The sequence below is a fragment of the Pan troglodytes genome, chromosome 4 (genome assembly GCF_028858775.2).
Source record: "Pan troglodytes isolate AG18354 chromosome 4, NHGRI_mPanTro3-v2.0_pri, whole genome shotgun sequence".
Classification (NCBI taxonomy): domain Eukaryota; kingdom Metazoa; phylum Chordata; class Mammalia; order Primates; family Hominidae; genus Pan; species Pan troglodytes.
Window position 1 is genome coordinate 22,713,053 of NC_072402.2, and position 14,077 is coordinate 22,727,129.

Genomic DNA, 14,077 nt, shown 5'->3' on the forward strand with positions numbered 1-14,077 from the left:
TGCCATCAGCCTATCTAGTTCTTAGGTAATTTTATGCTCACACTAGCAGCTTCCTTTTTTATTATTATTAAAATGAAAGGATTTCTACCTGCCTTTGCCTGTAGCTAAGGAGAGGCCCCGGATCAGGACAGCAGAGTTTCCTCAGACGTGATGTGGTGCCCCTTGCATCCTGCTCAGAGAATTCTCAGCAGCACAGGTTTGTTTGACATCTGGCATTCATGATTCCTGTGAGAGTGGCTTCCCCCTAAATGTGCCCTGAAAGCATTCCTGCTGTGCCCCTTCTGTCCAAGTATAAACACATCATAGGAAATGAGCAAGTAAAGACCCAGCTTTTCCGGAAGGAATGCAGGAACCCCTCACCCAGCTGGCCCGGGTTTTGATGTCCAGCTTCAGGAAATTTTGCCAGCCGCTGGGGTAGGGGCTGTTGTCTTCACCACTTGGCACCTTAGTCCCTTTCCCATTCTAAACTCCCCAGGTGCTGTCCACAGCCTCTGTTCTAAGTCATCCAGCTGAGGAAAATTGTTCCAGGACCTTTGAAATGTGAAAGAAGGGTTGTTTTTCATTGTAGATTAACCAATGTGCAACTGGATTAGTTATTTACAGTTGTAAATGTGGTGTTGTGTTTACTGAGGTAGGGGACACATTTAAAAATAGTTGAAGCAGTCTAAAGCTAGACCTATGAAAAAGATTCCTTTCCACTTGTTTTAATATGAAGATAAAAATATTTAAAATGATAAAATGGATATATAACAAGGAAGTTAACACCAAAATAAAAGGAAAAGGAAAGCCTTTTCACTTTCCCCTGGCTACTGTCTTTCCAATTCCATTTTTTGCTCCAGCCTAATGAATGTATTGTAAGTAAAACCTGCATGCTGTCTTTGCTCTCTGCCTTCCTACTACTGCAAATATCAGCTCAGCCACTCTTTCAGATCCACTTCAAGGAAACACTGACTTGAAAACTCTCCCCCATGGTTTTGTCTGAACTGGCTGCCATTCTGCAGCACACACCAGATCCAATTGCTGGAGTCGGGAACCCGAGAGGTGAGCAAGAGCAAGCACTTAGCTGAGTGAGTCAGGCGGGCCTGCGTGAAAGGATGTAGGTGAGCCAGAAGCTAATGGGAAAAATAGGGGGTCGTTGCTAATTTTGATGTGGGGAAATCTGAAAGGCTCTTCTGCATGTCAGAGCATTTGAATATTTGGCAAACAGCTGGCTGGGCTCCGGGAGAGTGCCTCTTGATTCGCCTCGTCAGATGTTCAAAGATAAAATGAGGCAGCATGCACGCCAGCACATAGCTCATAGCCTTGCAGTCAGTTTTGAATTTAGATTTGAATTGTGATATCAATGTCATGGTGGCACATGCTTTGAGAAAGTACTTACAGAGAATAATTGAAAGATTCAGTGTGAAGCTTCTGAAAGCCGTAATTTAAAGTTCCAGAAGCCTCCATATTACTTTCACCATTAAAATTTAAAGTGACAGAAGCCCAATTATGTATGGTTATTTTCTTAAATAAAATCATATTTCTACCCCAAGTGAAAGATTCATTGCTGCCCACTAATCTCTGTCAGGAGAACCAATCTCAGCGGCGTCCAGTGTCGGCAGCCAAGATGGTTAGCTTTGTGCTGGGGACAATGGAGCGGCCCTGGGGGAAGCAGAGCTGGAAGGCCTCCTCGGAGGAGCTTGACTTGCAGGAGGCTGATTTGCATGATAATCACCATCATGGATCCTCCCTGGTGCCAGCCTCCACACTTAACCAAATGCAGTATAACTTTCATAGCAGCTGAAAAGCCCGAGTAGGGGCTGTAGCACACATTTTGCAAAGCCTGGATGACGTCAAAAACTGCTAGTGAAGAGGGGGCAGCTGGTTGTAAAGCTAAACCACACCGAGGAATGGAGACTTGGAACATAACCTTAAAACCTGATAAAGAATATAACTTTGGGGACTGTTGAAAAATACAAAGCTTTTCCCTCTTTTTTTTTTTTTTTTTTTAACTCAAAAGAATCTGTTTACCAGAAGAAGCCTTTTCTTACTGGAACTTCTGAAGCTGTTGAAACCATGGCATGAAAATAGATCAGTGGAAACACAGAAACATTTCCAGTGCAGACATTTCGGTCTCCATCAGTTAAAAGTATGGAGCCAGACTTGTAGACTAGGAATCTTCCCACCAATCCTTGGTCTGTTTGATTTTACTTTATACTGCATTGTGATTTGGGGCATATGGTAGAATGGTAGCCAGAATTGCAATGAAAAATTGCACAGAGCCAGTCAAGCTTAAATCACTCAAAGTTTCTTATGAAAAACTTTATTCCTTAGGGCTCCCAGGGACAAAGGAGCATGTAAATCAACTGATGTTATGAAGCATGATTTTGGATAATATGGAGAGTATGTACATATCAATACTAATCTAAGCAGTCTTAGAAATAATAAATCACATATTTCTTGTAATTTTCCCAGTTTGATAAAACATTTACAAGTAGTCTTGGTTCTGCCGAGTTTTTGTCATGACTGTAGCACAGCCAGCTCTTTGGCAGTCTGCAAGTTTATTTTTTGTTTTCTGGATTTAGCTTTAGGATCTATCCTTCTTTTTACAGAATTGGTCCTGTGATAAGAACTCAACTTCTCTTCCTTCCCTTTTGTTCATGTCTCAGTGAGAGGTGGCCACATTCACTTACGTCCATGACTCTATCACTATGTTTAGCCTCTCCCTGTAAATTATTTTGTCTCTTCCATTTTCCACCTTTGACATTTTGTTGGCCTCTTCCTTTAAAAAAATCCTTTTTTAAATTCCCTGCTCCCAGCCTTCTTTCTTTCCATTCTTCTTGACTTGTCTACTCTGCAGTCTCTGCCTTTTCACCATTCACTGTTTAACCCTTTGCAGTATGGCTTCAGCCACCCCAGATATGCTAAAACTACTTTCTCAGACAAAGACAATACTCCTACTTGACAGACCCTCTTTCTCACTGTACTCTATAGGGGAGTGACTTACCTAATTGGTAAATTTGGGGTGAATAAGTGGACTAGCTCAGCTTACTGCCATGCTCGTTCTATCTGGAGAAGGGCCTGCCTACCAAGAGCACACATTTTCTCTAAGGCTGGGGGCTAATCCCAGCTTTTGCTGTCCTGGCCTGCCAAGATGATACAATTTTTTTTGTTTGTTGGTTTTGAGACAGTCTCATTCTGTTGCCCAGGCTGGAGTGCAGTGGTGCAATCTCGGCTCACTACAACCTCCGCCTCTTGGGTTCAAGTGATCTGTGCCTCTGCCTTCCGAATAGCAGGGATTATGGGTGTGCACCACCACGCCTGGCTAATTTTTGTATTTTTAGTAGAGACGGGATTTCACCTGTTGGTCAGGCTTGTCTTGAACTCATGACCTCAAGTGATCCACCCACCTCTGCCTCCCAAATTGCTGGGATTACAGGCATGAGCCACCATGCCCGGCCCCAAGATGATATAATTCTATAGCTTAGCCATGTGTGTTTTGGATTTCAGACTAAGCTACCTCCTCCACCTTGGCTTCAATCAGAATAAAGGTTATATTCTGGTCCCCCATCTGTTTTTATTTTTGTATTATTTCTTTATTTGCTCAGAACCTAGGAGAGGAAAGGGGTGTCAATTTTGCAGAATCCTTTAGAAACCTCAACACCTATATGTTTAAGAAAAACTTAAAGTTCTGTCTTTCCAAACTCACTTTCCAAAAGTGACCACTATTAATGTATATCCTTTCCGATATTTCTATGCATATGCAAATATATGTTTATATAAGTATATAATAGAAACTTTTTTTAAAGGTAGAGTCTTTCTGTATTGCCTAGGCTGGAGTGCAGTGGTTATTCACAGGCACTGTCTTCACACACTATAGTTTCAAACTCCTGGGCACAAGTGATTCTCTTGACTTAGCCTCCTAAGTAGGTGGGACTGCAGGTGCACGCCACTGTGCCCAGCAATAGAAATGTTTTTACTTGAATATCACATAACAGAAATATACATAACTACATATTTATAGTTACAAATCTCTAAGATATATTTCTTTTCATATAATTTCTCTTTGTACACATATATTTCTATATATACACAGTGGTAGTTTTTCCAAATATGGTATCACTCTATACATGTTGTCCATCATCCTTTTTTCACTGAACATAGCTTCATGCCAGTAAATAGAGGCATACTATGTTATTTTTAATGGCTGCACAGTGCTCCTGAGTATGGGTGGTCCATAATTAATCATCCTTCAACTGTTGGCCATTTAGATCACTTAACACTTTTGCCATTGCAAATAACACTGTAGTGAACATGGTAATGTTTTTGTTTTTGTGAACTTGTGCTGCTATTTCTGTAAGATAGATTCCTAGAAGTAGTACTGCTAGGTATTTGATTAATAATAATGAGGAACTCATAGGTTGGGAAGGATTCTGAGAGTGCTCAGTTTATCCAACACACCCAGGAAGGTTTTTTTCTTGCTATGACATTGAATAGTCCAGAGAGTGAAACTCCATATTCTTTTTCAGTAATGCTTTCCAGTGACTTGAAATCAAAATCGATTATAAAAGAAATGGTAGCAATTATGATGCTGTGGCCAAGAGAGTTGGAAGTGAAAGTGAAAGGCTGAATCCTAACGTAATACTGTGGTGAGCCTGGTGGACAAACCAGTCAGGTAACACAGATAAGGGGTCAGCAAATTATGGGAGCCCCAGATATTTGGATGAATTTACATTCATATAGTAGGGAAGTTTTTATGTATGTATGTATGTATGTATGTATTTATTTATTTATTTTTATGAGACGGAGTCTCGCTCTTTTGCCAGGCTGGACTGCAGTGGTGCAATCTTGGCTCACTGCAACTTCTGCCTCCTGGGTTCAAGCAATTCTCTGCCTCAGCCTCCCAAGTAGCTGAGACTACAGGCGCATGCCACCACACCCAGCTAATTTTTGTATTTTTAGTAGAGACGGGGTTTCACCATGTTGTCCAGGATGGTTTCGATCTCCTGACCTTGTGATCTGCCCACCTTGGCCTCCCAAAGTGCTGGGATTACAGGTGGGAAGTTTATTCTTTTATACTTTATGGAGAATAGCTGGTCCTCGGCAAGCTGGCCCCCTTTAGGCCTCGGCTGTCAGTCACCAGGAAGTAGGTGACCTATTGAGAGTCTGGCCAGACTTTAAGGGACCTGAAATCTGCTTCTGCCACCTATTCCACAGTGCATCAGGCCTAAAGAATAGTTGGCTATCCTTTACCTGGATTGCTTTGCTTGTGTCCCAAGGCTGTTTCCCTTGCAGAGAGGCATGTGGCAGCTCTTTCACAAGTTGGCCTAAAGAAAAGAAAAGAAAAAAGCATGATGCAACTTGACAGAGTTGTGGGACTCTAAGTGCTCCAGGTGGCCCCCTCTGACACCTGTAGGATTTATTTAGAATATTTTCAGTATGGTGATGACCTACAAGGAGAAAAAAAATCCCCTGTGTATTATGGAACTGGCTGTAGGCATGGTGAGAACAGTGCTGCAGACATGTGCTTTATTCACTGTCATATCTTGTACATGTTTCCCACTCATTGTGTACCTAGAAGCATATCTGCATCAGAAACAAGTGCAGCATGAGTAGCGAAGATGAACATGTTCAAGAGCTGGGAATGACCACATACTGTGCACATTTACACAACACCGTGAAAAGAACCAGGCAGCCTCGCTGTTAGATCATTTCACTGCACACCAAAGAGCTTTGAAATGGACTTTTAATTATGATTGCTGAATTGCTATGGCTGTATTCTTTAATATGAGCATCTGATTAGGTTAATTTTCTTTAATTGATGAATGAGCATTTAAACTTGTAAGATTGAATTGGTTGTTATGTATTGGAAGTTTTATATTCTGACTTTTTTGCTGGAGTACAAATTATAGGCACTCTTTATCTGTTTTAGTTTTGAGGTCACTGTTCTTCCTTCCTTCACCTTTGTGTGGCTTTTTAGATTTATTAATGGATAGAGCAGTGCTAAGTGACTATTAAACTCTTTTCCATATACAATAAAACCCATTAACATGGACCTCACTAAATTTGGAATTTATGAAAATGAGGTCAAGGCCTGGGTTAAAGTTTACCTTTGCATTGTCTCTGAACTAAAGCTTTGCTGAACTAATAAATAGTATAAATAAAATTGCAGGAGGATGGCACTATTCCTTTAAAAAGCAGATTTCTCCAGCACTTTAGAGAATGACCTTATAAGGCAGATAATGAAGTAGTGTGGCATAGTGCAAAGACTAGGCCGCTTACTAGCTATGTGACCTTAGCTTCACTGAGTATTTTCCCCCATCTGTAAAATGGAGATAGTTATCTACTTTATGAGGTTGTTGTGAGGGTCAGTTTTAATGTATAGAAATGCCTTGTGTGAAGTAGTTACTTCATAAATGCCAGGTAAATATTACCTAAAATAAGTGTTGAGCTAATTTTAAATACTTTTTTTTAAAATAAACCACTTTAGAGTTTTTTAACCCTCCTCTGAGATATTACTTTTAATATTATTATTGATTGAAGAAAAAAACCTAGCAGTTTGGTGTGGTTGTAAAGAGCACGAGCTTTGGAGTCAGACAACTGCAACTTTGGAAGGAGTTCTACCACTTAGTAGCTATGTGGCCCTAGGAAAGTTAACATCTCTTAAAGTCTGTTTTCCAATTTGTAAAAATGGTATGATAATACCTGCTCCAGGACTGTTTTGAGGACTAAATGAGATAATATAAGGTAAAAAGCCCAGTGATTTTCATGTAATAAACTCCCACATGTCAGCTGTTGCTGTTATCATGCTCGTTTTGATAATTGTCCATACTTTAGACTTTTCATTCATTCAGGCTTGTCTTTTTCAATTCACCCAAATTAATGAATCTTACTCTAGATATAATCTCTGTTCTATATGAGAATTTTAAGTAGGTAAAAATTATAGAGAAGCAAAAATGGCTGTATAAATAGGGTGAAAAAAGAATAATATTTTAAAAGTAGAGGCACAAAGGCAAGTTAGACTTAAATTACTGCATAATGAATTTTGTGCATAGTCTTTGTGTCAAAGCTTTTTATATTAACTAGAAGGAAATGGAACTTTATATATAAGTAGTAAAAAGTGTGTGCTAGTGACCAGCTCATTCCATTCATTGGGAGAGAAAGGCATTAAGTCCATGTTTAATTTTATGTTCATCTTCTTGTTTCCCCTGTTTCATAAGCTGTGTGGGTGAGAAATGTAAGTACTGTAATGTCCTGCATGAGACTATAATCTATCCTCTCCTTAATGACAGCCTTACACAGTTTGTAGAATCCATCACTTCAACAGAGCAGACTGAATTACTTCGATAACTGGCAAATGGGCACCACTTGTGGTGAAATGAAAGCAGTCAGGTGTGTGTTTATTAAGTGCTCTTCAATAAGAGAAATGTGTTTTCCTGAAAACTCTCATCCATGCTATTTTTGTAGAAGCAAAAAAAGTGCCCATCTTGCTTTGAGAAAACAGAAGAATTATTTTTCTTGAGATTCTGTATTATTACAATACAAGTTCACAATCATAAACATGTTATAAAAATCAGGCTTTTCTGCAGTGTATGCATGAACAGTGGAAGCTTGCAATAATAACTGGCAGGGACAGAACCACTACTCTTGGGGCAATGTGCCTTTGACTTTCCAGGACTGCCCAATACAAGTGGATCATTTAAAAAAGTTAAGTCAGTTCATTAATTTGATGACCAGTGGTTCTACATATAAGAGTTTTCATAAAAATAAATTCACAAGTCAGATAATATCTTTTGTCAAACCATGTTTTCTATGATTTGGGTCAGAAAGTGATCATTCTAATGCACACCATGTTGATTATTTGGATTATATCAGATCTTTATTGGAAATACTGAATGGTGAGTTGTTAAGGTCTGGCATTATTTGTTTAGATCTGGCGTATGAGTAAGATCAGCAATAATAGCTTGGTATTTATTGAATGCTTACTATATTCAGGTACTGTGCTAGAAACCAGAGATATGAGACCCCCACCCTACCTCCCCCAAAAAAGACATAGTCTCATGTTGCTGACAACAACCCTGTGAAGTAGATACAGTTAAAAGAATATAGAGTTTAAGTTATTTGTCCAAGATAGGTCAGCTATAAAGTGGCAGAGAAGTATTTGTTACAGCAACCTAACCTATATTCTTGTTGAGAGGTACCAAAGTATAGTGGCTTAAACATGAAAGAAGGAGCTCCTTGACACAACAAAGCTGGTGTAGCAGTTCTGGATTGCTTATATTTAGACTGTGGGGTCAGGGAGATGTAAACTTCTATCTGATAACCTCTGCTACCCCTGGATATTGGCCTCATTAATATGTCTGAAGATGCATAAGTGTTCTCTTTAAGGGCATTCCTTGGAGGTGGTACTCCTAACTTTTTTTTTTTAACTGCAACAGTTTATTTTTCCTTACACAGTAGCATGTTGCTGGGGCCTAATGTTCTTACATAACAAAAGAAAACCAAAATTTGTTGTCGTTGCTTAAGTAATTGAGAATTGTGTACAAAAAAACCTTATATAAATTAAAAGGATGAATAAATTTACAAGTGTACATGCAAACTGCTTCCAACTCAAGGCAAGTAACAGCCCATGGTATTCTGGCAGGAGAACACCAGGTAGAAAGGAAACTGGGTCCTAAGGCTTGGACTTCTCCAACCCTGATATAGTGGCAAGACAGAAATGACAATTGGTTCAGGAGCCCTTGCCAGCCTCTAGAGAAATCCTGGAACACTCAGCCCTGACACATTAATACCTACACAGATCGGAGACTGCTGGCCACGCACTCTCACCAAGGCACAGACTTCTCTTCTACAGGCATGTTCTCACCTTAGCCACAGAAGTGACTGAGCAACATATATTAGTACTAAGGGTTTAAATCAAATATATTCCTAGTTTCTACTCACATCCCATCAACCATACCTAGCTACCAGGAGGGCCTGAAAAAATAGTTTTTGTGGCCATTCATCTCTTTAAATTCAAGGATTCTATCAATAAAAAGATGTGGACAGTGGGTATTAGGGGCAGTGTCATTCTGAGTTACATGCTAACAAAAACATTGTTTCAAAGTGGAGTTTTCACCACAGACTTGTCCAAGTGATGAAAGATCATAGGACTTTGGGGTATGCCTAAATCCATTATCCAATTCTTTTCAAGTAAGGTTATGTGTATATGTATGTAGTATGTATATGTTATATTTAAATATTCAAAATATGTGAAGTATCATGAATATTAAATGATTCTACAGTGGACTGTGGTCATCTGCAAGAGCCAGTGAAACATTTTATAGTAGAAGTCCCTGGCTTTAATCTGGCAGGAAGGCTTACAAACCCTCCAGGATTTGTCTTGCTTGCATCCTAACTCAAACAGATCTCAGACTCAGAGATCTATGATGTAAGAAGTGTGTTCTTAGAGAAATGCCTTTATAAAAATAAAATTAAGGTTTTGAATGAGGGATGTACTCAATACATGAATCATAAATAACACTGACCCAGAACTTCAAAGTTTCTCAGAATTCTTGGTCTATTCTGATGTAGTTTAGACATTTACTGTAGAAAAATCAGTAAGTTTTTTTTAAGAAGACACTTAGATTCTAATTGCATTCAGATCCTTGCCCACGTGTTTCTTGTGGCCACAGGTACTTGGAGGAGATGAGCACAGGCTACACCTCAAATATTTAATACATGCACATACGTTCTTAGCCTACCTGGGCCCTGGCCCTCCTACCCCAAACCTAATGCAGTCTCTGATGAGCTCAGCTCAGAGAAGTTTCAGTCCAGTTTTATCACACCGGCCATGTGGAAGTAGAAAGAAGCAATCCAAAGAGAGTGAGAACCTTAAAGAGATGAACCCTGAAGAGATGAGAGAGCCCACAGAAGTTAAAGCTTTAACTTTTTCTCCCAGTACACTAAAAGCTTCTCCTACTTACAAAAAGTTTAACTGAGTTGGGTAACTTGATTCAGTCACTTTGTGTCTTTTCCTCCTTGAGGATGGGCTTGGGTAGGGGTAAGGAGAAGATGGGATGGAACTTTCCTCTCCTTTTCTTTCTAGAGATCAGCATATATATATATATATATATATATATATATATATATATATATGTCTATTCTGATGTAGTTTAGACATTTACTGTAGAAAAATCAGTAAGTTTTTATTAAGAAGACACTTAGATTCTAATTGCATACACACACACACACACACACATACACACACACACACACACACACACACCCCATAGTGCTATAATTTGTCTAGGCTGGGTGAGGAAGTTCCTATGAAGGGTCTCAGCAGCATAGGTTTCCAGGGAACAGGAGGAAGCCAAGATTAGGGACTGGGAACCTGGTTTCACTAGCATAAGCCAGCAGTCCAGTCCTTAGTGACCAAGTGGATGTGGTTGGGATTGGTTCAGGGAAGGTGTTGGTACCTGAGGAGATTTAATTTAGCAGGAGGTTTGGGCCACTAGAATTGTAGATAACAGGTGAGATTTAGAGTCACGAGTGGTGGTATCATGAAAGGAGGCAATCTAATCACAGCTGGATCCCAGCCTACAGCTGGGGGCCTGGAATGGAATCTAGGGAAGGGTTTTATCAGGTCCCTAGTCAAGTAGATTTAGGTTCAGGGCAAGGCATAAGGCATTGTAGGAAAATGAAAATCCAGTCAGGGCAGATGCCAGCTCTGAGGATTGAGCCAACATGTTTGGAACTAGGAAAACGGAGAAATGAAGAAGCAATGTAGAGTAAAGTCAGTGCAACTGAATGCATTTGTGGTCAAATATAGAATTCCAGTCTCACCATCTTCTGGGCTGAAGTTGCTTCTCTATGGTCTGCTCTGATGAGGATGGGTTGAAGGTTACAGTAGTGCTGAGCCTTTTAAGTGGAGACATCAGGGGCCCAAGCTCAGAGGGAGCCTGGAATGAATGGCTGAGGTGGAGGCCCAGAGGAGGTAGCATTGCTTGGAAGGAGTTGAGACTATGGCAGAGGAGACCTAGGCCTAGCTAGGAGGCCATCTTATTCCAGGCTGAGGAGAAGAGGGCCTGAGCAAGGAGGGGTGGTGGAGGCAGGGTCTGCAGTAAGACAGTTCAGAGAGACAACAGCCCCTGAGCATGTGAATGAATGGAAATGTTTCTTGTAAAGATGCCTGTCTTTTCTGGTGCATGATGGTGTAACTAATACACAAGGTGTGACTGGATCCTTCCATGCTGCCCTCATGGGGGCTTTCCTACCTAGCTGATGTTTGAAGTTTTCGTGTGTGCCTCTGTCTTTGACCCACCTGGCTAGTTCAGAGCCTTTGCTGAAGAAAATGTTCCTTGCTTGTCCGATTGCTTCATAGCACGCTTCTCTATCTGCAACTGTTGTTTCACAGCCATCCATATGGTGCCACAGGATGGGACACAGGCAGGGACTTTACTATTCACAAAGGGGTAGGGCCTGGGACCTCGAGTGGGGCTTTTCCTGCTTATAAAGACAAGGAATGAAAATGCAGAATCCTTACCTGGTAGGGGAACTTTCTTTTCCAAATATGCAGGTATGTGATATTTCTGATTTCCTTAGGCTTGGATCTGTGCCTGGGGGTGAGATGGATTTCAAAGTCATTATTTAAAGTAGGGAGATAAAGCTTTAGACAACCACCATAAGAGATCCTGGTTGTATTTTTGAAATGTTGAGCGAAATAACATTTTAGTGATCAGTAAAAGCTAACCTTTGTACTTCTGAAAAGTTGTTCTTAGAAAGGCCTGGATTAATAATTGGTTTCAATTTGTCCACAGATACACTGCCTCTAGGACTGGGACAGATAGCCACTGAGTACCTGCTTCAAATCACCCTGCACGTTTTCTCTTTGGAAAGATAAGCACTGGAGAACCATCTCGTTACCTTCAGCAAAAATGGAAACAAATCAAGACATTAAGAATGCCACAGTGGACAGCAGTTATGCAAGGTTCAGCAGAGGAAGTTTTCAAGATGGTGTGCCTCACTAGCCAGAAATCAGAAAAGATCGAAGCTAGCCTTTTCATCTCAGCTGCTCCTTAAATCAGTGCAACCCCTCCAAATTAATGTGAATTGAAACATGCATTGCTTTTCAACTTAATTGAATACTTACTATATGTGAACCACTGCACAAAATAGGGGAAGAAGATGTGGGAGACAAAGATGTGGAGCCTGTCTTCAATAAATTTACAGTTAGTTTCAGGGTACATTGTTTTTCTTCTGCTGTTAATTAGGTGTATCCCCAAGACAATAAATACATGAATGGAAAAGTATATTCTGTGTTTTAAGTCTCTTTAATAAAAAACAAAACAAAATCCAAAAAAACTCCTAACATGGCAACTCAGGACATTTTAATCCTTTTTTTTGTTGTTGGGCTTCTGATAGGATCCATTTTATTGATTCCATAAATATTTAGTAGACTTTAGACATATTAATACATTGTAGTTTGAGTTAATTTGCATTAAATTCTGTTTTTTCCCCCTTAGGTATAGATTGTCTGTTGGAAAAATATATTGCTTGTGGATTTCTTGGGGAGTGGGAAGGTGAATTATACCTGTTGTCTCTACAGTCCACTACCTTCCACGCCCTAGGGCAGTGGTCCCCAACCTTCTTGGCACCAGGGATCAGTTTCCTGGAAATCAATTTTTCTGTGGATGGTGTGGGGATGGTTTTGGGATGGAACTGTTCCACCTCAGATCATCAGGCATTAGTTAGGCTCTCATAACGAGTGCGCAGCCTAGATCCCTCACATGCACAGTTCACAGTAGGCTTTGCGCTGCTATGAGAATCTAAGGCTGCCACTGATCTGACAGGAGGCAGAACTCAGGTGGCAATGCTTACTGGCCCACTGCTCACCTCTTGCTGTGCGGCCTGGTTCCTAATAGGCCATGGACCCCCACAGACTGGTACTAGTCTGCAGCTTGTGGACCCCAGCCCTAGGGGCCTGCCATTCTGAGTGAGTTATTAGCATGAAGAAGAGGAAGATCTGGATCATACGTGGGTGATGGTTCTCAGAGACCCAAGATAGGATAGGGATGGAACAAAATCCATCTGGGCAACGGCTCTATGAAAATTTGGCTAAGTAATTATTTCAGTATTCATTGTATTCATTGGCCTTCGTGTTCCATAAGTTAAATGACTGTCTAATTTTTCCAAAAATTTATTTCTGACTTGAGAATAAGTGTGTCATGATTTTCCCAGTGTAAAGACACTGATATAACTGTAGATACCAGACATTTTATGTAGTGTCTGTGACACATTTTAGTATGTATGAGCCAACAATAGACATGTCTTTGTCTTGAGGAGTGTCCATCTGAATTGAAAATGTGTCAGCTTTTTTTTAACATCATCAACAGACTTCTTAATTAAGCTGCCAATACATACTGCCAATAGCACTGTGTGCTGTCTGAGAAATGCATTGTGTAAGTGCTATTTCCATCTTATTAAATAAACAATGTTGCTCTGTATAAACTGGATTTAAAGTGTTCTTTGAATGAGGCATTATATTGCTCCATAAATAATGTGATGTGAATTCTCATATGATCCCTTTTAACTTAATTTCTAAAAAAAATATTATTTGCTCCTCAGTAAGGAATAGCTCTAATTGGACTGGTAACTTTAGTGATATGATTTGTCTGTAACAGGCTGAATCGCCCCACTCCCAAACTCCTGGTCGTGATACTGGATATTTGTTATGCCACTTTTAGTTTGCATGAGGTATCTTCCAGGAAGTCTTAGTTATTAACTTGTGTTATACTAAACTGTAGATATTTATTTCCTGTTCTGGAAGATTTCTTGGAGGGTCCATCTGTGCATTCCTGGTGCCTAGTGTAGTCTTGCTAATGGAATAGCACCTTTATTGGTGCTACTTTAGGGGTTGGTAGCTTACAATCAATCTACTTAGAACGTATCCAAATAAACTGGATATTTTTATACAGTCTAGTCCCCTGGGCCTCTTACTTGGTGTCTTGGGTTTGCCAGTTCAGCCCTGTTATTTGTACCAACATCCACTCTGCTGCCCTGGGCCCTGCTGCACTCTGTATGCATGGGCAGGGCTTTCAGAGGGGCTGCTCCACTT

The 14,077-nt window shown here is 40.3% G+C and overlaps 1 protein-coding gene across 1 annotated transcript in view; it reads left to right on the forward strand.

Annotated features, from left to right (window-relative positions):
• LOC737467 (uncharacterized) overlaps positions 1-12,272 on the forward strand; it is a 160,485-nt gene extending 148,213 nt beyond the window's left edge. The window contains exon 7 of the mRNA XM_063811802.1: positions 11,781-12,272. The gene's annotated coding sequence lies outside the window, so the exon portion shown is untranslated. The remainder of the gene's footprint in view (positions 1-11,780) is intronic.
• Positions 12,273-14,077: the final 1,805 nt, after the last annotated feature.